Source organism: Anolis carolinensis, chromosome 4, assembly GCF_035594765.1.
Source record: "Anolis carolinensis isolate JA03-04 chromosome 4, rAnoCar3.1.pri, whole genome shotgun sequence".
Taxonomy (NCBI): Eukaryota; Metazoa; Chordata; class Lepidosauria; order Squamata; family Dactyloidae; genus Anolis; species Anolis carolinensis.
In genome coordinates, this window is record NC_085844.1 from 42,209,590 (window position 1) to 42,231,351 (window position 21,762).

The following is a 21,762-nucleotide window of genomic DNA, read 5'->3' on the forward strand; positions in this document are numbered from 1 at the left end:
TTGCCTGGTATTGATGTGAGGCTGACCGGACGGTAATTGTTTGGGTCGTTCTTTTTTCCCTTCTTGAAGATAGGGACCACATTCGCCCTCCTCCAATCTGCTGGGACTTCTCCCGTTCTCCAAGAACTCTCGAAGATAATTGCCAGTGGTTCTGAAATAACTTCCGCTAGTTCCTTCAGTACTCTTGGGTGTAGCTGATCTGGCCCTGGGGACTTGAATTCGTTTAGAGAGGCCAAGTGTTCCTGGACAACTTGTTTCCCTATTTGGGGTTGGATTTCCCCCAATCCTTCGTCCATTCCGTGTTGCTGAGGTTGAAGATGGCTTTCTTTTTCTGAGAAGACCGAGGCAAAGAAGGCATTAAGTAGTTCTGCCTTTTCCCTGTCCCCTGTCGCCATCACCCCATCTTCTCCTTGCAATGGCCCTATCGCCTCCTTTTTCTTCCTTTTTCTACCAACGTAAGCAAAAAAGCCTTTTTTGTTGTTTTTTATGTCCCTGGAAAGCCTGAGCTCATTTTGCGCTTTAGCCTTGCGAACCTTTTCCCTACAGGTGTTGGCTATACGTTTGAATTCTTCTTTGGTGATTTCTCCCCTTTTCCACTTCTTGTGCATGTCACTTTTGAGCTTTAGCTCAGTTAGAAGTTCTTTGGACATCCATTCTGGCTTCTTTGCACTTGTCTTATTTTTCTTCTTTGTTGGCACTGTTTGCATTTGCGCCTTGAGTATTTCACTTTTGAAAAACTCCCATCCATCCTTAACTCCCTTGTTTTTTAATATCGGCGTCCATGGAATGCCGCTCAGTAATTCCTTCATTTTTTGGAAGTCAGCTCTCTTAAAGTCCAGAATGCGTGTTTGACTTGTCTTAGTTTCAGCATTCCTTTGTATTGCAAACTGCAGGAGCACATGGTCACTTGCCCCTAAGGATCCAACCACTTCAACTGTATTGATCAGGTCTTCCACATTTGTTAAGATTAGATCAAGAGTTGCTGATCCCCTTGTTGCCTCTTCTACCTTCTGGACTATAAAATTATCTGCAAGGCAAGTGAGGAATTTGTTGGACTTTGTACTCTTGGCTGAGTTTGTTTTCCAGCAGATATCGGGATAATTGAAATCGCCCATGACTACTATATCTCTTCTTTGTGCCTGTTTGGTCAGCTGTTGACAGAAGGCTTCATCAAGTCCTTCATCCTGACTCGGAAGTCTGTAGTAGACACCCACGACAAGATCTTTTTGAGTCCCGGTTCCCTTGATTCTTATCCAGATGCTTTCAAGCTGGTTTCCCGGATTACAGTCTTGCATTTCTTCTGCAACGTAACTGTTTTTGACATATAAAGCTACTCCCCCTCCTCTCCCCTTTGTTCTATTTCTGTGAAAGAGGTTATAGCCCTCAATGGTTAAATTCCAGTGATGGGAGTCATCCCACCAGGTTTCAGTGATGCCTATGACATCGTATGTGTGGTGCTGTGCTAGGAGTTGGAGTTCGTCTTGCTTATTTCCCATGCTCTGAGCATTAGTGTAAAGACATGTAAGCCCCTGTGACCTCCCCTCGAACTGTTTATTTGGGATTATTGTGTTCTCTGTACTTGGTCCTTGCTGTGTTTGTGCAGCTCTCCGTTTAGCCTTTCGGCGGTTCCCTGTGGTCGTGGGTAATATAGTGTTCGCCAGGCTGTTGTTCCCCTCCCCCAGTGGATCTAGTTTAAAGTGCGCCTGATGAGGTTTGTGAGTCTGTGTGCAAAAAGATGTTTTCCTACTTGTGTGAGATGCACCCCATCGCTTGCCAGTAGTCCATCCTCTTGGAAGAGTAGACCATGGTCAAGGAAGCCAAAATGCTCCTCTTGACACCATTTTCTGAGCCAGTTATTGACCTGTACTATTTTTCCAGCCCTTGTAGAGCCGTGTCCTACAACGGGGAGGAGGGATGAAAAGATCACATGTACATTATACAGTTTTAGCTTTGTTCCCAGAGCTCGAAAATCATTTGTGATCTTTTGAAAAGTATGCCTAGCGGTGTCATTGGTACCTACATGAATCAACATAAGGTGGGGAGGGTGATGGGGCTTTAGGAGCCTGCTGAGCCTCTGAGTGATATGGTGTATTTTTGCCCCCGGGAGGCAGCATGTTTCTCGAGCCATCCCATCCGGTCTGGAAATGATGGCTTCCGTTCCTCTAAGGAGGGAGTCACCTACTACCAAGACCTGTTTCCTTTGAGGATTGACAGGGTCCCTTTTGTGCAAGACAGTGTGTATGTCCCCTGAAGAGTGTTCCTGTTGAAGTGAATCATGTAGGTGTAAAGTGTTGTCCTCCTCCTCAACATCCCCAGTGCATTCATCAATGACAATCCATTGAGATACATCCGAGAGCCCATTACTCTCCCAAGGATGTTCCTGTTGCTCCTGGTCTATGATTGGGGATGGAGCATTTGCATGATTACATAAGTGTGACTGTGGTGATGCACTGTCCCCGTCAGGGCTATCCCCTGCGCATTGATCCAGGGTGGTCCACTGAGTGGTATCTAAGAAACTGTGGTCCTCCACAAGATGTGTTTCCTGATTGTATGTTAATGATGTAAGAATTTCAAATCTGTTGTGTAAATGCAGCTGAGCAGAGGAGTTCTGCGGAGGCTGCCTGGTCCTGCGTCTCCTTCTATGGGTGACCTCCTTCCAAGCCTGAGGGTTGTCTACCTTTGAGTTGATCTCCCCATAAGGTTCCTGATCATGGTCTTGGTGGTGTTGGTGTGATGCAGGCTGCTGATCTACAGCAGCGTGTTGTGCAGTGTCCAAGAAGAGCTCGAGTGCCTGAATGTCCTTAAGGGTCTTAATACGGTGCTCGAGCTGTTGGATCCTCTGCTCCATCAGAGTCATCTGTTTGCATTTGGAGCAGATGTAGTTGTCTAGTTTTTGTGTGAAAAAGCGGAACATGCCACAGCTGGTGCATGTGATGGGAATGTTTTGCTTTTGTTGCATCTCTTGGTGAGCGTGGTGGCCAAGTGGGATCTTTGTACAGTTAAGTAATATGCACGCACTTTATGTGCAAACTGCAACAAACCACCTCTTTGTGTATTTGTTTATGTTGCTTTGTTTCCTGTATGTACTGCAAAGGATAGTTAGTAAAGGTGCCTTTTTCAAATCTTAGCCAAATCCTACCTGAAGCCAGGGAGCAAAAATGTCCTCCTGCTGCCTCTGCTTCTGCGAGAACCAACTGCCCTTCTGGGATCAGGCTCTGGCAGAAACTCACACTGGCAAATAAAGCTTTCCCAGAAACTCAATTAACAGGGGACAATGCCTGCTGTCAATCAACTTAAGTACCTGGCTCTCTTTCAACACAACAGTCACAACACAACAGTCACAACAGTTAGACTTTGACCACAGGAGTCAAGCCCACACTCAGTTTAAAATCTTAGCCAAATCTTAGCCAAATCCTACCTGAAGCCAGGGAGCAAAAATGTCCTCCTGCTGCCTCTGCTTCTGCGAGAACCAACTGCCCTTTTTTCCTTTCCTTGCCTAGTTTATCCATGCCACACAGCCTCTGAGGATACCTGCCATAGATGTGGGTGAAACGTCAGGAGAGAATACTTCTGGAACATGGCCACACAGCCCGAAAGACATACAACAACCCTGTGATCCCGGCTATGAAAGCCTTCGACAACACATTAAGATAATTCCCTCCGCTTTCCCCCCGCCCGTCTGATGAGGTCTTATGAGACTCCCAGTTGAGGTCTCCTTGGCTGTGATCTATTTGTACTTAGGTGTCAACTTTGATCGAAAGAGTGGTTGTGCTTATATTAAATATACATCTTCTCATTCACATCTTCTGTTTATACCAAATAAGTTATAGGGCATGTATGAATTGTGTCACCTTTCTCCACCTCACTGAACTTCAAAACTGTAAACACTTTCTTCCTTAATAGTGTCAGAGCTGGCTTGTGGATTGATTAAGGGGGAAACAATGGTACATAGCAGCATCTAACAGGTGAGAGGGTTGGTTTTGGGTCCGCTTCCCCATCCCACTTGCTTTGTGAACAAAAAGCTTACATTTTAACATGTATGCTTGCAATCCATGGTGCAACCATCAAGACGATTTTAACCTAGGGAAATCGTTACATACCTCATTCCCCTGTTTGGCCAAAAGCCCTTGCCAATGCAGAGAAATGGCACATTTAAACACTTGCTCCAAAGCTTGTTCCAGCAGGTATATATGAACAAAATTGTCTGTGGCTGATAAATGTCATAGTGTTGCATTAAACTGACAGCTTTTACTGTGGGTCCAAACAAGTTTGTATAGCACAGATTTATATTTGCTAACTTTGATTTTCAAGACAACAGTAGATTTACAAACAAGATTAGGAAAAAATGCTTAGTAGAATATGACTTGGGGATGTGCAGCTTTCTAGCACTCTAGGAATACAAATGCAGCACTGTTTTCCCCCAAATGTAAAATAATTCTGTGATTCATCGCCATGCCAGACTAAACTTTGCTCTGAAGAAACTCTTTGTTTTCAGACACATCGGCATTCGGTTGTATGAAGAATCCTTTTCATCTACTATGCAACATACCAAACTTTTTTAAAAAGAGGCGGTTCTTTCCTCTCCCTCTTAGAGATACAATGCTTAATTGAGGATTTCAATGCTTTCATGTCAATTTGGCAAATTTGAAAAAGAAAGACCAACATGTCATTCCCTTTCCCTTTATAGCTGTGATACTATTTAGTTAATCCCCATCACGTTAATGTTTATATCAGTGGTTCCCAACATGTGGTCCGTGGACAACCAGTGCTCCGCAAGAACTAAAATATGGTCCGCGGCCTCACTGTTATTACACCGTTGCAACAAGAACGACTGGTCTCGCAAAACCCTCTTATAGTGCCGTAGATTATTAAATATTGTTTTCTGGATGGCATTTGTTCTGTATCAGAAACTAGAGCTGATGTGGTCTATCCAATGCAATTTTCTGACTCGGCACCCCAAATAACCAAACTGAATCTAAAGTTGACCAAAAACTGAGTCATAACCATTTTGGTACTAATGTTGGAGAGTGGTTCCTGGTCAAAAAAAAGTTGGGAACCACTGGTTTATATGAATCTTAGACGTTCTTAAAGTCTACATACCTGAGCAAACCATTCTCACTGACTAAAAGTATAAGTTACAATTAGCATGAGATTGCTAAGAACTTTTTAAAGATGCACTTACACTGTAGAATTAATGCAGTTTGACGCCACTCTGATTGTCATGACTCAATGCTATGGAATCCTGGGATTCAGTTTTTGTGGGGCACTAGTACTCTTTGTCAAAGCAGGCTAAAGATCTTGTAAAACTACAATTCCCATGATTCCATAGCAATGAGTCATGGGAGTTAAAATGGTAACAATTTTCTACAGTGTAAATGTACCCCTGCAGAGAGAATTCCTCTTGGTATGAAAATTCAGAAGAAATGAGATCAGAGAAATAACTTAAATAATGTAATGCGTTATCAGAAATAATATTTTAGATAAATCAAATTCTTGTCTCAGATATATCATTAAGGAATGATTTGCTGCATGCACAGCTGTATCTTGATTCACCAAATCCCCTAAAACTGAAAATTCTATTCTAAACACTCCTATACTGAATCTTAAAGTTGGAAGGGATCATAAAAGCCGTCTAGTCCCATCCCTTTGCTGTTCAGAAATATAAAATTACAGCCACTCCCAAAAGATGACCATCCAATTTCTAGAAAGACTTCCAAAGATGGCGAGTCCATCATCCTCCAGATCTTTGATTATCTTGGTAATTTTTCATTGGACACATTTTTACTTGTTATCTTTTTTGAACTGTGCTGCCCAGAATTGTACATAGCATTCCAGATGAAATCTGAACAAAGTAGAACTGAGTAAGACAACTCCTTCGCTTGATCTGGGCACTATATATTGCTGCTGATTAAGCCTAGAATTGGACTGGCTTTTTTGGCTGCTTATTTATTATTTCCAGTACTTATACCCCACCCTTCTCACCCCAAAGGGGACTCAGAGCAACTCACAGAACAGACATATGGCAAACATTCAATTACAATTATACAATTAACAAGAACAGACAACACAAACAGAGGTAAAGGCAATTTTTCCCATCTTATTTCCGGCATCTTGGAGGCAGCGATCACTCTGGCCATGGGTGTGTGTGTGTGTGTGTGTGCTGTCACTTCATCTTCCATGCTGAGGAGCTTTTCCTCCAATCGATGTCCTTAAGGACATGTTTTTTACTATCTCCCACTAAAAGCGATATCTATTTATCTACTTGCATTTCTGCTTTCGACCTGCTAAGTGGGCAGGTGAGCTGGGGCTAATGGTGGGTGCTCAACCCCAACATGGGCTCAAACTGCCGACCTTTTGATTGGAAGGATTTTTCTGCAGCACAGTGGTTAGCCCGCTATGCTAAGTCTGGCCCTTTCATTACACTGTTGATTCATGTTTTTTATGATCTACTGAAACCCTTTACTCTACACATATACTGCTTTCAAACAAGATAGATGGTATCCTTTAAGTAACTGACTTGACCTTGAAGGAGCTGGAGGTGGTGACAGCTGACAGGGAGCTCAGGCATGGGCTGGTCCATGAGGTCACGAAGAGTCGGAATGACTGAACAAATAGACAGCAACAACAGGCTTTCAAACAAGGTGTCACACATCCAACATTTGTGCATTTTGTTTTTCCCACCTAGATGCAGTACCTTACGTTTATCCTGCTTAATTCATTTTGTTAGTTTTGCTTCAGCTCTCCAATCAGTCATGGTTATTTTAAATTATGTTCACATTGTGAATATCTCCCAGAGTAGTTTATAAATCCTTTTTAAAAACAACAACAAATGTATTAGCATCATGTCTTTAAAAATTGAATAGATTTTTGCCTCTCAAAACAGAGAACAATTTAAAACTAACCACATAAAATATATCAAAAGAAGATTTCAGAAGCAGGAAGTTTTTATAATTTTCAGAAGCAGGAAGTTTTTTCAAATTACAACTACTACACCACTATATACAGTTGTAAAACTCTCTGTTTATTTTCACTCTCCTTTATAAACTCAAGCTCATCATACCTCATAAAGCAATGTCATGCAATTGTTGGCGTTTCAACTGTTTACCATGCACATTTAGTTGGCAAAGTACGATTCCATATTTGTGTCATGCAGCTAACCAAGCAGAAGGTATAATCCCCTTTAAGCTTCTGGAGAGGGTTTAAACAAACATCAGGGGTTCGAAACAAGTTGCAACGCTGTTTAGTGTGCAGCACAGTTGCATAAATTCTTCTATAGGGGAGTCAGTTTCTGTTCTCCAGCAGTCCTGCTCACTGAATTCCTTACACCACAATTCCTAGAAACACACCTGCCATAAAAGTCAAAACCAAAGGTGGCAATAAGGTTTTCTATGCCTAGCTCTCAAATTAGGACATTTAGAAATGTTTCCAGTTGTTCTCAGAAATGAGCTTCTTTAATACATAGATTTGATGATGCAGAAGTGGCACCAGACCATAAATTGCTACAACGTTTCTTCATAGATTTTACATTTGAACTCATTATCCAGAATGCACACTTTCACAATGCCCATATTGGTTTTAGATCTGCCCATTTGGGATGGGCCTCTATTCACCAATACCTCAGGGAAGCCTTTTCCTACCAGATCCCATTTTGTATGGGGCACCTCATGTTTGGGGTTAAGATATACACTCCCTTATTGAGGCCACATGGGATGCGCCAATTCACAATTTTTTTTAATTAAATTTTTTTATTTATTTATACAGTAGAGTCTCACTTATCCAACACTCGCTTATCCAACGTTCTGGATTATCCAACGCATTTTTGTAGTCAATGTTTTCAATATATCGTGATATTTTGGTGCTAAATTCATAAATACAGTAATTACTATGTAGCATTACTGCATATTGAACTACTTTTTCTGTCAAATTTGTTGTATAACATGATGTTTTGGTGCTTAATTTGTAAAATCATAACCTAATTTGATGTTTAATAGGCTTCTCCTTAATCTCTCCTTATTATCCAACATATTCGCTTATCCAACGTTCTGTCGGCCCGTTTATGTTGGATAAGTGAGACTCTACTGTACTTAAAACTTATACATTCTTTAACAAATTTGCAATACAGAGTTATGTATATCAAGCTCATATAGTATTTTCACTCTCTATATTACATACTCATATTATTTACCTTTTATTACCCCTCACCTAGTGCTATCCCTTCACCCCAGACCAGCCAATTACAATATTTATTTCCAAAATTCCATTGTTTCTTTTACAGGTTTTCCCCCCTTACCTTCTACATATACAAACTCTATAAATTTTCCCCATATCTTCTCAAAATCATCCTTTTTTAATATCCCTCTTTTAATTTTAATCTTGCATGTCAATTTATCATTTATCGCAATATCCCAAATCTCCTTATACCATTCTTCCAATTGGCACTCCTCACTACCTTTCCATTTTTTGGCTATTAACAATCTTGCTGCTGTTAGCAAGTTGGCAATTAGTTCCTTTAACTCTTTTGATACTTGAATATTATCCATAAATGACAACAGTGCTATTTCAGGCGTTCCTATTATTTCTGTTTTGGTGATTCCCTTTATTTCTTTAAAAACGTTCTCCCAAAATTTTTGAACATATTTACAGGACCACCACGTATGTATATATGTACCATTTTCCTGGCAGCCCCTCCAGCACTGCTTAGAGTATTTCTTATCAATTGATTTAATCTAATTGGTGTGAGGTACCATCTCCAAACCACTTTATAATAATTCTCTTTTATTCTTATAGACATGTTTTTTAATATACGCATATTCCACATTTCTTTCCAGATTTGAGGGTGTATTTCCTTATTACAATCTAACTCCCACATTTCTTTAAGGTGATCCTGGTCCTATTCCTTATCTATTAGCAATTTGTAAATATCACTTGTTATACCTTTGGTTCTTTCTTTTCCTTCCCTTCCCCCCCCCCCCCCTTTGACTAATCATCTTCTCAAATTTTGTAAGTTCTCTATCTCCCTTATATTTTTTTCTTATTTCCCTTGCCCATCTTTCCAATTGTAGAACTTTATACCACCCAATACTCCCTGATAGTTGATTCCTTATTTCCCCTAGATTTTTCATTTTTGATTCCCAATCTTTTAATTTCATCATTCCTTTTTCTTTAAATGTTCTTTCTAACTCCCTTTTGAGATTCATTGGGAAATTTTTTGTAATTAACACCGGTGTTAATGGGGAGATCGGTGGTATTAGTTTTTCTTCATACTTGGCCCAAATTTCTAATATTTTTTTAAAAAGGGGTTCCCTATTTTATTATACCATTTCTTCTCTGAATTCCTGGTTTTCCCTATGAAGAAAATATTCTCTAATTTCATATCTATATCTTTACTCTCTTCTTCTAACCATTCTAAATCCTCTTGTCCTATAATCCCTTCAATAATATACCTTAATTGATTTGCCATATAGTATAGTTTTAAGTTTGGTATTCCAATTCACAATTTTTAACCTGTTAAAAACAGACACAAGTTGTGTTCCCCATATACCAATCCCAAACAGTTGGTACACAGCAATATGGTCTTATATACCAAATACTAGAATACTTGTTAAAATCCTGGCTGGTGTGGCCCTCCTCCTCTTTCTCCTGGCCAGCCAAGTAGAGCAGTTTAATACCACATCTCACATGCTTCTCTCTCAGTAGGTAGCAGAACTTAGAATAAGAAAAGTGGGCAAATCACTCTTTTTCAGCCTCAGAAAAAAGCAAAGGCAAACCTCCTCTGAACAAACCTCGCCAAGGAAACCCTGTGATCGGCTCGCTTAGGGTTGTCATAAGGCAGAAACAATTTGAAGGCACACAACGACACTATATTCTTCTTTTCTCTTATTGGTCACTCCTATTCTTTCAGAATTTATTTACAAATTAACATACTGCAGATTATTCAGCTATTCTCAATTAAGGAAAAATGCAATGCTTTTTATTTACAGGAAGCAAAAAGATCCCAGTTGACTGCAGATAACTAATAAGATACATTTCCCCTTGGTACAATTAGTTTTTCCTCGTACCTCCCAAGGACCCTTTTCTCATGTACTGACATTTCAATGCCATTGTTGCATTTCTGAGAAATACCACACTTTATGTGTCACCAATCATATAATAAATTGGACATGACCATGAGAAACCAGCTTCCAAGTTCTTTCTTGTAGTCAGATTTGATCCCAAAATGATTTTGCCCACTACTACAAGTAACTAGTGCTAGCTGTGTGTTTTCACTCAGAAATCAGTTGGGCCACAAGAAGATCAAACCAGTCCATAATCCAGGAAATAATGCCTGACTGTTCACTGGAGGGACAGATATTAGAGGCAAAAATGAAGTATTTTGGCCACATCATGAGAAGACAGGAAAGCTAGGAGAAGTTAATGATACTGGGGAAAATGGAAGGAAAAAGGAAGAGGGGCCGACCAAGGGCAAGATGGATGGATGGATGGTATCCTTGAAGTAGGAGCCCCAGATGGCGCAGTGGGTTAAACCCTTCTGCTGGCAGGACTGATGACTTTAAGGTTGGGTTGCTGACCTGAAGGTTGCCGGTTTAAACCCAACCCGGGGAGAATGCGAATGAGTTCCCCCTATCAGCTCCAGCTATATGCGGGGACACGAGAAAAGCCTCTCACAAGGATGGTGAACACATCAAAACATCAGGGTGTCCCCTGGGCAATATCCTTGGAGACAGCCAATTCTCTTACACCAGAAGCAACTTGCAGTTTCTCAAGTCACTCCTGACACACAAAAAAAAATCCTTGAAGTGACTGGCTTAACTTTGAAGGAGCTGGAGTGGCGACAGCTGACAGGGGGCTCTGGCGTGGACTGATCTATGAGGTCATGGGGCTTATATTATTTTTACTGCTATTAGAACCTATAGGATAAGTTTGGATGTAGGATCCAAATGCATTTTAACACTTAACATTTTCAACTTCTAGAAGTTCAGTTTTCAAATTTATACACACTGCAATGTCATCTGTCAGAGCATTATTCCAACATAAAACTTCAAAGTTCTATATTAAGTTCAAATTACCACATAAAATTTAGTAACACAAAACAAAGTCTGATATGGATGCGTTCAGAATTCTCCATTTAAGAGGTATTAGCTGAAAGCCTAAATCCTTGTTATTCCTACCTAGAATAGAACCAATTAAAACATATTACCACCAACTTATATTCGGCTGATTCAGTGGATCTACTTTCATTGAAGCTAATACCTGGAATTATGCCTAAATCTAACTCCATTCAAAAACGTTTCAGCTCTTCCTTATGCAGAGAGAGACAGCAATATTTGTGTTTTGACTTTGCACATTCAAATTTTGATAATGTTCCTTCTAGTTATTGAACTAGCAGGGCACTGTGCAACTCCAATAGTACTTAGTACTGGTCATCCTTTAATCTTTCCTTTAAAAATATCTTCCCAGTTAAAAGGCACGTTCAAACCCTTCCCAGGAAACTGTGAACTCTGCTACCTGTTGTTCCTTGGAAGACTTTATCAAGAGTAAATGCTATGCTGACTCCATTAGAGGTTAAAAGATTGCCTCATCCTCCAAGAACTGCCTAGAAATAACTCACCAAAGGTAAACAATATTCTAATAGTGTTAATGTTGTCATTATTGTGTAGCCCAATCCTTTGCTGAGTTAACTGAACCTAAAACCATGTGATCTTAAACTGGCTGCTTGTATTTTGGGATGTGAGAAGAGATGACAAATACACGCAAATATTATTTACAGCAGCCTAGAATTATGCATACAAGTGTTTTCCTACTCTCTGAAAGAAAACAGATAGCTTCAATATCAAACATATTCAAGTTCAAGGCCCTTTGAGAACATCTGAAATACCACATCAATATGATATTTTCATATTTTGAAGGCTGCATTCCATCCAATCACTCTGCAACACTACTGAATTTAGCAACTAGTTTACAAAACAACAGCCATGTAAGCGTCTTCAAGTCGCCTATCAATTTAGGGTGACCCTGTGAATTTCAATAGGGTTTTCTTAGTCAAGGAATACTCAGAGGTAGTTTGCTAATGTCGTAATCAGAACCTGTATACATTGGTGATCTCCTACCCAAGTACTAAGTCAGACTCTACTTCATTTCCAAAAGCAGACAAGATCTGGTGTCACTGAGAGTATAGTATATCATCTAAAATTATCCCTTGCTTATTTTCTCTTTCTCTTCATTCTCTATTTAACAAGTAGGCTTCATTCAGAGCTGGAGACAGAAGAAAGGTTTTATATTTCATAAAAGTCCTTCTCAAACTATCTGAAGCAGGAGAACAGCATTCTTTCCCTAATGCACCCAGGACCAATACCACATTTGTGTCCACCAGCCAGAACTATTTCTTTTTTTCCTGCCGACGGTTCACAGACTGGCACCAGTCCAAAGTCCACTGCTCTGAGCAGAATTGTATTAAAACACGTGATTGTCGCATCTGATTTCCTAGGAGCTATCTTCAAAACTATGTACAATATACATACAGTAGAACAAGGGAAGGCAATGTGCAACTCTGGGGCCACATGGTTGTTTTTGCATCAGAACTACTTTGTCAGTTGAAGGGTCAAAAGGGGCACCAGGTGAGTAAATATACTTTAGATATGGGAGGGATAACAAAATTAGGCCATGTCCCCTTAAATTGTAACCCCACTCCCCAAATTTCTAGCAGTGGAGTAACTTAAAACCTCATTTGAGCATTTAGAAATACAATTTCGGTATCCAAAATAAATTGCAGGAAAAGTTAATAAGGGAATGCAAACACAAACAAGAATTCTGAATGTGAACAATTGCCAGTGTCTCACTCTACAATGTTAGAAATTTAGAGACTGGAGAAAATACAGGGCTGCACTCAGTTGGAATGCATCTGAACAGCCTCTGGGGCACAGCGGGGGGAACTGGCATCAATAGCGCACCTGAAAACATTCCTTGGTTTTATAAAGTTACTTATGGTGCATGCCACAAAAGCAGTGAAGTTGTGCTTGTTAAGCTATACTCATAAAGTTACAACTACATTTTTGATAGATACTAACTACAAGCAATTACTTATTTCCAAACTCTGGAACTCCTAGATATTCTGATTCACAAATTATTTAAGGAATTTAAGAAAACTTATTGGTTATATCACTTCTATTTGACTTCACACTTTACCATCATTCCTTCCTCCAATTTTTCAAGTGTGACTGGGAACTTCTAATGAAATGATGCAGAAAAATTCATCGCTTGCCTTCAAAGGATGCGCTGAATTAAGTTCACTACTTTGACAACAACCGCCTATATTGGAATACATTAACAAAATCACAACACAAATGGGTATAACAAAAGGAAATCACAGACAAAGAAAAATATGATTAAAAATTACTAATCTCAAGAATAAAACTTGCCAGCAGTCTCGCAAAAGAATGCATCAGAATTTTTCAGGAGAGACGTAATTGTATAACACTCCTGCCATTGACAACACTGCAAAAATTGAATTCCTGTATTTAATTTGTATCTTAGCATATTTGGGGCATATAAACAAAGAATGGTCAAGTCCAGTAACAAAACTTAACAAAAGGAAATTAAAGATTTAAGTTCCATATTATAATCTTAAATTTTCACTCAAATAAATCATGGATTTTTTCTAGGATCACCTTCTGAATTTCCATTTGCAAGACAACAGAGTTTGAACAGAAAGCAGGCATTTAACTCTTTGGCACCTAATATGGGAGCAGAAATATGCCTTTCAACGCACTTTCCTAAAGTACATATTACTTGTCTACATAGAGACCAGGAAATATAATTACAATGTAAGGCTGAACTTGCATATTTGCAGATTCTATATCCACAAATTAAATTATCCACAGCTTGAAAATGTTTTTAAAAATCCAAAGAGCAAACCCTGATTTTGCCATTTTCCATAGGGAATGCCCTTTTATTATGCCGTTGTATATAATGGGACTCAAGCATAAACAGATTTTGGTATCCAGATGAGGTCCTGAAATCAAACCCCAGTGGCTGCCTAGGGTCTACTATACGTAACCAACTGTATCACAAAGCAGACTCATACTTCTGTTAAAGGCTACAGCTATACAACATTTTAATTCTTTCTTATGAAGAATAGATATCACAGCTTGCCTCTGCATCATTACTGTTACTAGATGAGGAGGAGATATTTTATGTCTGTCATGGAAATTTTATTTTGAAATGAAACTTGAATAAAGAAGAAGAAGATTATTGCAAAATAATATAAGCTGATAATTAATTAAGAGACAGAAACTGATAATTAAGAGACAAAATAAATATTTATATCTAGTGTATTAGTTATTCTGCTATCTGGGACAATGAAGAGTCAATTATTAGATAACCGTTTATTACTAAATCAGGGAGATTAGCATAAATGACAATGCTTTTTAAAAAATGAATCTTCTCAGGTACAGTCCTTCCTATGTAGTGAATGAAGGTAAGGTAAGAAGTAAAGCAGATGAGGAAAGGATCACTAACTACAGAAATAATTGTGCAGGATTTATAGAAAAGTGTGTAACATTTACCTAGAGGTCATCTTCCCCAGGACAAAATCAGATATCAGTGCTAAGTCCTAGTGATCCCTGGGGCTGTAATGATCCCTGGGACAATTTTCCCTCCACTGAAATGGATTTCCGGGCAAGGACACAGATGAACGGCTAATCTCCAGATAAAGCAGAAAATTAAAAACATGTTGCCATGTTCATGCAGAACGTCCTGCACCCACTGCGTTTTGGGACACTGAAAAGTTTGTACTAAACAGGGCTGGCCTATGACCATTTGCTCTTTCAATTGGAGCAGTAAATGGCTCCCAACCACCTGAAACCCCCAAAACAATAGGCACAATTCCCCAAACCCAGTCAAGTTATTACACCAAATGAACCCCAAACCAATTGGTACAATTTCCCAAACCCAGTCAAGTTATTATGCCAAATGAACCCCAAAAGAATTGGCACAATTTCCCAAACCCAGTCAAGTTATTATGCCAAATGAACCCCCCAAAATTGGTACAATTTCCCAAACCCAGCCAAGTTATTATGCCAAATGAACCCCAAAAGAATTGGCACAATTTCCCAAACCCAGTCAAGTTATTATGCCAAATGAACCCCAAAACAATCGGCACAATTTCTCAAACCTAGTCAAGTTATTATGCCAAATGAACCCCAAAACAATTGGTACAATTTCCCAAACCCAGCCAAGTTACTATGCCAAATGAACCCAAAACAATTGGTACCATTTCTCAAACCCAGCCAAGTTATTATGCCAAATGAACCCCAAAACAATCGGCTCCATTCCCCAAACCCAGCCAAATTACAGTACTATGCCACATGCAAGTTCTCCAACAAGAAGCACAGCCCCTCAATCCCGCCAAGTGATTTTGTCCACATGCAACAGATAAACTAGGCAGCACTTTTCACATCTCTATCAGTGAAATCTCCAAGGGCAAGTTGGGGTACCTCTGCACTGTAGAATTAATGTGGTTTGGCGCCACTTGGGATGCCATGGCTCAATGCTCTTTGGCAGAGAAGGCTCCAGACCTTGGGAAAACGACAACTCCGATGTTTTTATAGTTTTCAGCCATGGCAGTTCAAGTGGTTAACAGGGTCCATCTACACCAGGCATGGGCCAACTTGGGTCCTCCCTCCAGGGGTTTTGGACTCCAACTCCCACCCTTCCTCACAGCCTCAGGCCCCTTCCTTTTCCCCCTCAGCCGCTTAAGCGGCTGAGGGGGAAAAGGAAGGGGCCTGAGGCTGTGAGGAAGGGTGGGAGTTGGAGTCCAAAACCCCTGGAGGGAGGACCCAAGTTGGCCCATGCTTGATCTACACTGCCCAGATCCGTTCGTGGCCGCGCGTAAATCGCATTTAAACCTTGCTGGGCTTTCTCTTACTCCGGTTTCCGCCTCTCCAGAGACCCCCCAAAGCGTTCTCCAGACCCCCTGACTCCTCGGCTGCCTCCTTTGCAGGACCTTCCCCTTCCTTGACGTGTCAGAGCGACAACCCAACCCAGCCAAGCTTGGGGAAGGAGGCTTTCCAAGCCACCTTTTGGTTAGGCTTTCTCTCCCCACCTTCCTGACCCTCCCCTGCTGCAAACCCTGCCCGAGAGGCTTCACCTTGGCTCGCTCCAGGTCCAGAGGCGGCTTCTACTTGGGCTGCTCCTCCTGCAAAGCCAACCGCAGCCGCCATAAAGCTGCCTCTGCCATTGAGAGTGTGTGTGTGAGAGAGAGGCTCAGCGTGGAGTGGAGACCACGAGAGCCCTGCCGGGGTCACTCCAGGACAAGTTGCAACACTCTTGTGTGCATGTGACGCCGGATTGGAGGGCTCTGTCGCCACCTGGCGGCGAGGGCGAGCACAGCACACCTTCCTCGCCCCCTCCGTTGCAAAAGGGGAGGGGGGAATCCCAGAATAATAGAGTTGGAAGAAACCTCGTAGGCCATCCAGTCCAACCCCCTGCCAAGAAGCAGGAAAATCACATTCAAAGTACCCCCGACATCCAGCCTCTACTTAAAAGCCTCCAAAGAAGGAGCCTCCACCACACTCTGAGGCAGAAAGTTCCACTGCTGAACCAATCTCACAGTTAGGAAGTTCTTCCTAACTCCTTTCCTGTAGTTTGACGCCATTGTCCCACGTCCTAGTCTTGCGGGCAGCAGAAAACAAGCTTGCTCCCTCCTCCCTATGACTTCCCCTCACATATTGATACCTGGCTATCATGTCTCCTCTCAGTAAACATGCCCAGCTCTTTAAGCCGCTCCTCATAGGGCCTTGATCATTTTAGTCGCCCTCCTCTGGACACTTTGCAGCTTGTCAACATCTCTCTTCAACCGCAGTGCCCAGAATTGGGCACAGTAAGGTTTCCCTTGACGTTAAGTCCAGTCATGTCTGACTCTGGGGGTTGGTGCTCATCTCCATTTCTAAGCCGAAGAGCCGGCATTGTCCGTAGACACCTGTTGGAGAGCGGCATAGGCTGCCTTGGAGTGTGGTGGAGTCTCCTTCTCTAAAGGCTTTTCCGCAGAGGCTGTCTATCGGGAGCGCTTGGATTGTGCCTTCTTGCATGGCAGGGGGTTGGACTGGATGGCCCTTAGAAATCTCTAGGATTATATATCTGGAGTAGGCAGTACGGGGTCTAATGTTTACACTTTTTCTCTCCCGTCCACCATCTCATCCTGATGAAGGCTAACCCTTTTGGGATCCAAATGTTTCCCATCTTTCTTCACTTTCTGCCTCCGAAAGAGAAGAGGAAGGGGAGAAAAGGGCAGGGAGGGGACTTAGGGAGAACTCCCTCCCAGCCCGGCTTGCCATGAAGCCCCCAGGTTAAAAAGTTTGCCCATGCCTGATCTAGACACTATACCATTGGCTTTTTTTGCTGCTGCATGACATTGTTGGGTCATGTTTAACTTGTTGTCCACAAAGACTCCAAGATCTTTTTCACACGTACTACTGTCGAGCCAGGCGTCCCCCATTCTGTATCTTTGCATTCCATTTTTTCTGCCTAAGTGGAGTATCTTGCATTTGTTCCTGTTGAAGTTCATTTTGTTAGTTTCAGCCCATCTCTCTAATCTGTTAAGATCATTTTGAATTCTGCTCCTGTCTTCTGGAGTATTGGCTATCCCTCCCAATTTGGTGTCATCTGCAAACTTGATGATCATGCCTTATAACCCTTCATTTAAGTCATTAATAAAGAAGTTGAACAGAATTGGGCCCAGGATGGAACTGTGCGGCACTCCACTTGTCACTTCTTTCCAGAATGAAGAAGACTCATTGGTGAGAACCTGTTGGGTTCATTCACTTAGCCAATTACAGATCCACTTAACTGTAGTTTTGTCTTGCCCACATGTGAGTAGTTTGTTTGCCAGAGGGTTATGGGGGACCTTGTCGAAGGCCTTGCTGACATCCAGGTACACTACATCCACAATGTTCCCTGCACCTACTCAGCTCGTAACTCTATCCAGCCAGGGGAAAACATAATTAATAATTACAGAATCATAACAACAACAATGATGATGATAATAACAATAAAAACAACAATAAAAACAACAACAACAACAACAACAACAACAACAACAACAACAACAGTTGCAAAGGCTCTGGCACAAACCAGTACAGGTGGTTCCAGTGGTAATTGGCACACTGGGTGCCGTGCCAAAAGATCTCAGCCAGCATTTGGAAACAATAAACATTGACAAAATTACGACCTGTCAACTGCAAAAGGCAACCTTACTGGGATCTGCGCGCATCATCCAAAAATACACCACACAGTCCTAAACGCTTGCGAAGTGTTCGACTTGTGATTTTGTGATACGAAATCCAGCATATAGATCTCGTTTGCTGTGTCATACTATGTCGTTGTGTCAATAATAATAACAGTAATAATTTTATTTCTTACCCGCCTCTCCTCATGGCTCGAGGTGGGTTACAACATCACTAAAACACACACATATTAAAACATATTTCCACAAAAATACATAGTAAAATACACATAACAAAGATTAAACATAAGGCATAAGTTTAGAATTTGTGATGTTTAAATTCCTTTTTTGTCCTGACCAGCATGCTCTTGGAGGGGGTTTGAAGCAGTGCTTAATCCTCACTGGGACACTGACTTGAGGAGATGAACAATTTACCATTATAACCTCTGCGAACCCTCACATCATCATCCTTTCCCTCAACTTTTCCCAGTGCTTTGGACCCCTTGCCATGGTTTATTTTCCCTCCTAAGTGAATGGCCAGGCACCTTTTTTGGGAACAGAGGAAGAGACTCCAAGGTCCACTCAGTCCAACTCGCTGCTGTGCAAGAACACACAACTGAAGCACTCCTGGCAGATGACCACCTAACCTCTGCTTGAATACCTCCAGAGAAGGAGACTTCACCACAGTCCGAGGAGGCAGCGTATTTCACTGCTGAACAGCTCTTACTGTCAGGAAGTTCTTCCTAATATTTATATCTTTCCTTGCTATTTGAATCTGTACCTATGTCTTAGGACTTCATCCCACAGGATAAGTAAAATGAAGTAAATTGTTGGTTTTTCCTTAAGCTTTGCCACTTCCCATTTTGAAATTAAATTGAAGATTGTCTTACCCCATCACACCTAATATTTTTCTTCACTTTCTTTAAGATTTATCTGATTGATTTTCCATCACAAGGGAGACGTATATCTCCTCCTACTGTCCCATCCCCTATCGTTTTCACTCATATCCTTCAACTAGATCAGAGTTAAGGCATTATTCTTAAGGAGCCCCCTTTTCTGGTGGTTTTTTTTGCCCTCAACACTCTTCCAATGAAGCTGAATTAAGGCACCCTTTTCAGTGGGAGCCACACAACCTGAAGGAGCATTAGCCATTGTTCAAAAAAAGATATAAATAGCCTCCTCGGTTCTAAAGATTATGGCACAAGAAAGGATTCTATGCTGCCCATATTGGCTCCTTCCCCCATGACGACATCATTTCATTTACAAATGGACTGGGGGGGGGGACCCATTACATGCTAAATTGGACATGTCTTTATGCGGAGAATTGAAAAATAAGTCAATTGCCAATCGACTTAGGAACTGTGGGAAAAACTGACACTTTAGAAACGGTGAAATACCTGGAACCCATAGTTGTGCCTTGCGTCATTTGATGGGCTCCATGGGTTGCAGATTCTGAAATGTGTAGAAACACTGTTTATATTGCATGTAATGAAGTCATTAGTCTCTACAGCAGCAGAAAACAACTTGCCCTCTCCTCAATGTGCCATCCTTTCAAACATTTAAACATAGCTATCATGTCCCCTCTCAACCTTCTCTTCTCCAAGCTAAGTATACCCAGTTCCCTAAACTGCTCTTCATAAGACTTGGCCTCCAAAGCTTTGACCGCTTCAGATGTCGCTTTGCGAGTTCCTTCCTTTGAAATATAGTCTAATATTAATTGATGAGCTCACTTCCAAGTACTTACCATGGAGGATCTTGCTTAAGCTTCCATGATCACACAGGCTCTGGTGCCCTTGGTGCTTAGGGAGACCCGAACTGTATTTAATGATTCCTTGGAAGTAAGATGCACATTCCACTCAGTGCAAAATTGTGACAATATTGAAACTTGGAGGTGACTTGTTCACTGTGAGCTTTTAGACCAATTTCTTTATTAAATGGAGATTACAAACAGATTGCATCAACAATGGCAAAATGCTGTTTTATTTCAAAATGCAACGATCAGTTTGGTTTTGTGCCAGGCAGATAAATGTCAGAGTGTGTGAGCCATGCTCATAACATAATAAACTAGGCAAAGATTACTAAATGTAATCTTCAGACTTCAGACGAGCTTCCTAAGGTCACTTCTGATGTGTCTCCTTTGTGCTAGAGGGTGTGTGGCAACAAAGGCACCCTAAAACTTTTTTTGTCGGAGTTATCAAAGATTAGCAAATTCTGGAATGAGGTAATGCAGGTAACTGATGATGTAAACATTCAAAACATCAGGTGGCATAGTACTTTGCTGCTGGTGATAATGCAAGCTTGCACCAAATATCCTTTTTTGCTTTTGAGGACACACATGGAGATAGCCCAATGCTGGAAGATACTCAACAACTTTTTCGCATGTTCCTGGCAGGACAGTCTGCAATTGCACTGGTTGAGAAACTTAGGCTAAATCTACACTGCCATATAATCCAGTTTCAAAATTCATATTAACTGCAATGAATTGGATTATATACATAGCAGTGTAGACTCATGTAATCCAGTTCAATACAGTTAATCTGTATTCTGAAACTGGATTATATGGAAATGTAGATCCAGCCTTATTTATGATCTGAAATGTGCCAGGGACAAGTAAGTCAAATGATAATTTTGATGATTTTGTTTGGTTTTGTATATGATACCTCTGGCTGCATCTATACTTTAGAATTAATACAGTTTGAGACCACTTGAACTGCCATGGCTCAAAGCTATGGAGTCCTGGGAGTTGTAGTACCTTGTACAACTATAACTCCCGTGGTTCTATAGCATTCAGCCATGGTAGTTGAAGTGCTGTCAAATTGCATTAATATACAGTATATATGCAGCCAATAGGTCTCTCTGGCTTGATCTACAGTGCCATATAATCCAGATTATCAAAACAGATAATACACATCTGCTACTGGGTTATATGAGTTTACACTACCATATAATCCAGTTCAAAGCAGACAATCTGGATTTTATATGGCAGTGTAGATGGGGCCTCTGTGGGGTTTCCCACCTTCCCTAAATAAATTTTGGGGAGATTATTTTTGAATGGCACATGCAATATTTTGTTGTTACAATAATATAAGATTTGATGGTGTCAAATGTAGTTTTTCTTTGGTTGCTATGCTATGATACCCTCAGTGTGGATAAAAACAGTTATCCCCTTTTAGACAGATAGAGCAGAATATAAATAAAGTATATTTTTGTAATGCCAGTCAGAAGATAGAATTTAAGAAAGCAAAACACGTACCTTCCAAAAATCATTGCAAGTACAGACTAAGGTATAATTGCATTAACAGGCTACCTAACTGCAAACAGAAGCCCCTTTAGAGATTGGCATTGTATGATTTATTTGACAATTCCTTTTAACTATGAACATTTAATTACTGTAATTAGAATCATGCCACAACCCCCTTAAATTCAACAGGCAGCTCCTACGTTCAAAGCACTTTCTTCTTAACACTGAATTCCTTTGTTGTCTACAAATGAGGCTCTTTCTACACTGCCATATGATCCCTATTATCAAAGCAGATAATCCACAT

The 21,762-nt window shown here is 40.9% G+C and overlaps 1 protein-coding gene across 4 annotated transcripts in view; it reads right to left on the reverse strand.

The window, feature by feature from the left end:
* The window catches only part of sgk3 (serum/glucocorticoid regulated kinase family member 3), a 79,121-nt gene that overhangs the window by 46,458 nt on the left and 10,901 nt on the right, over nt 1-21,762 (reverse strand). Inside the window, exon 1 of one of the 4 annotated variants that reach the window (XM_003219602.4) lies at nt 16,145-16,321. The exons of 1 other annotated variant lie outside the window; for it this stretch is intronic. The gene's annotated coding sequence lies outside the window, so the exon portion shown is untranslated. Of the gene's footprint in view, nt 1-3,139; nt 3,336-15,922; nt 16,049-16,144; nt 16,322-21,762 lie in introns of those variants that run through there. 2 more of the 4 variants (XM_008108533.3, XM_062980312.1) reach the window with 2 other exon arrangements.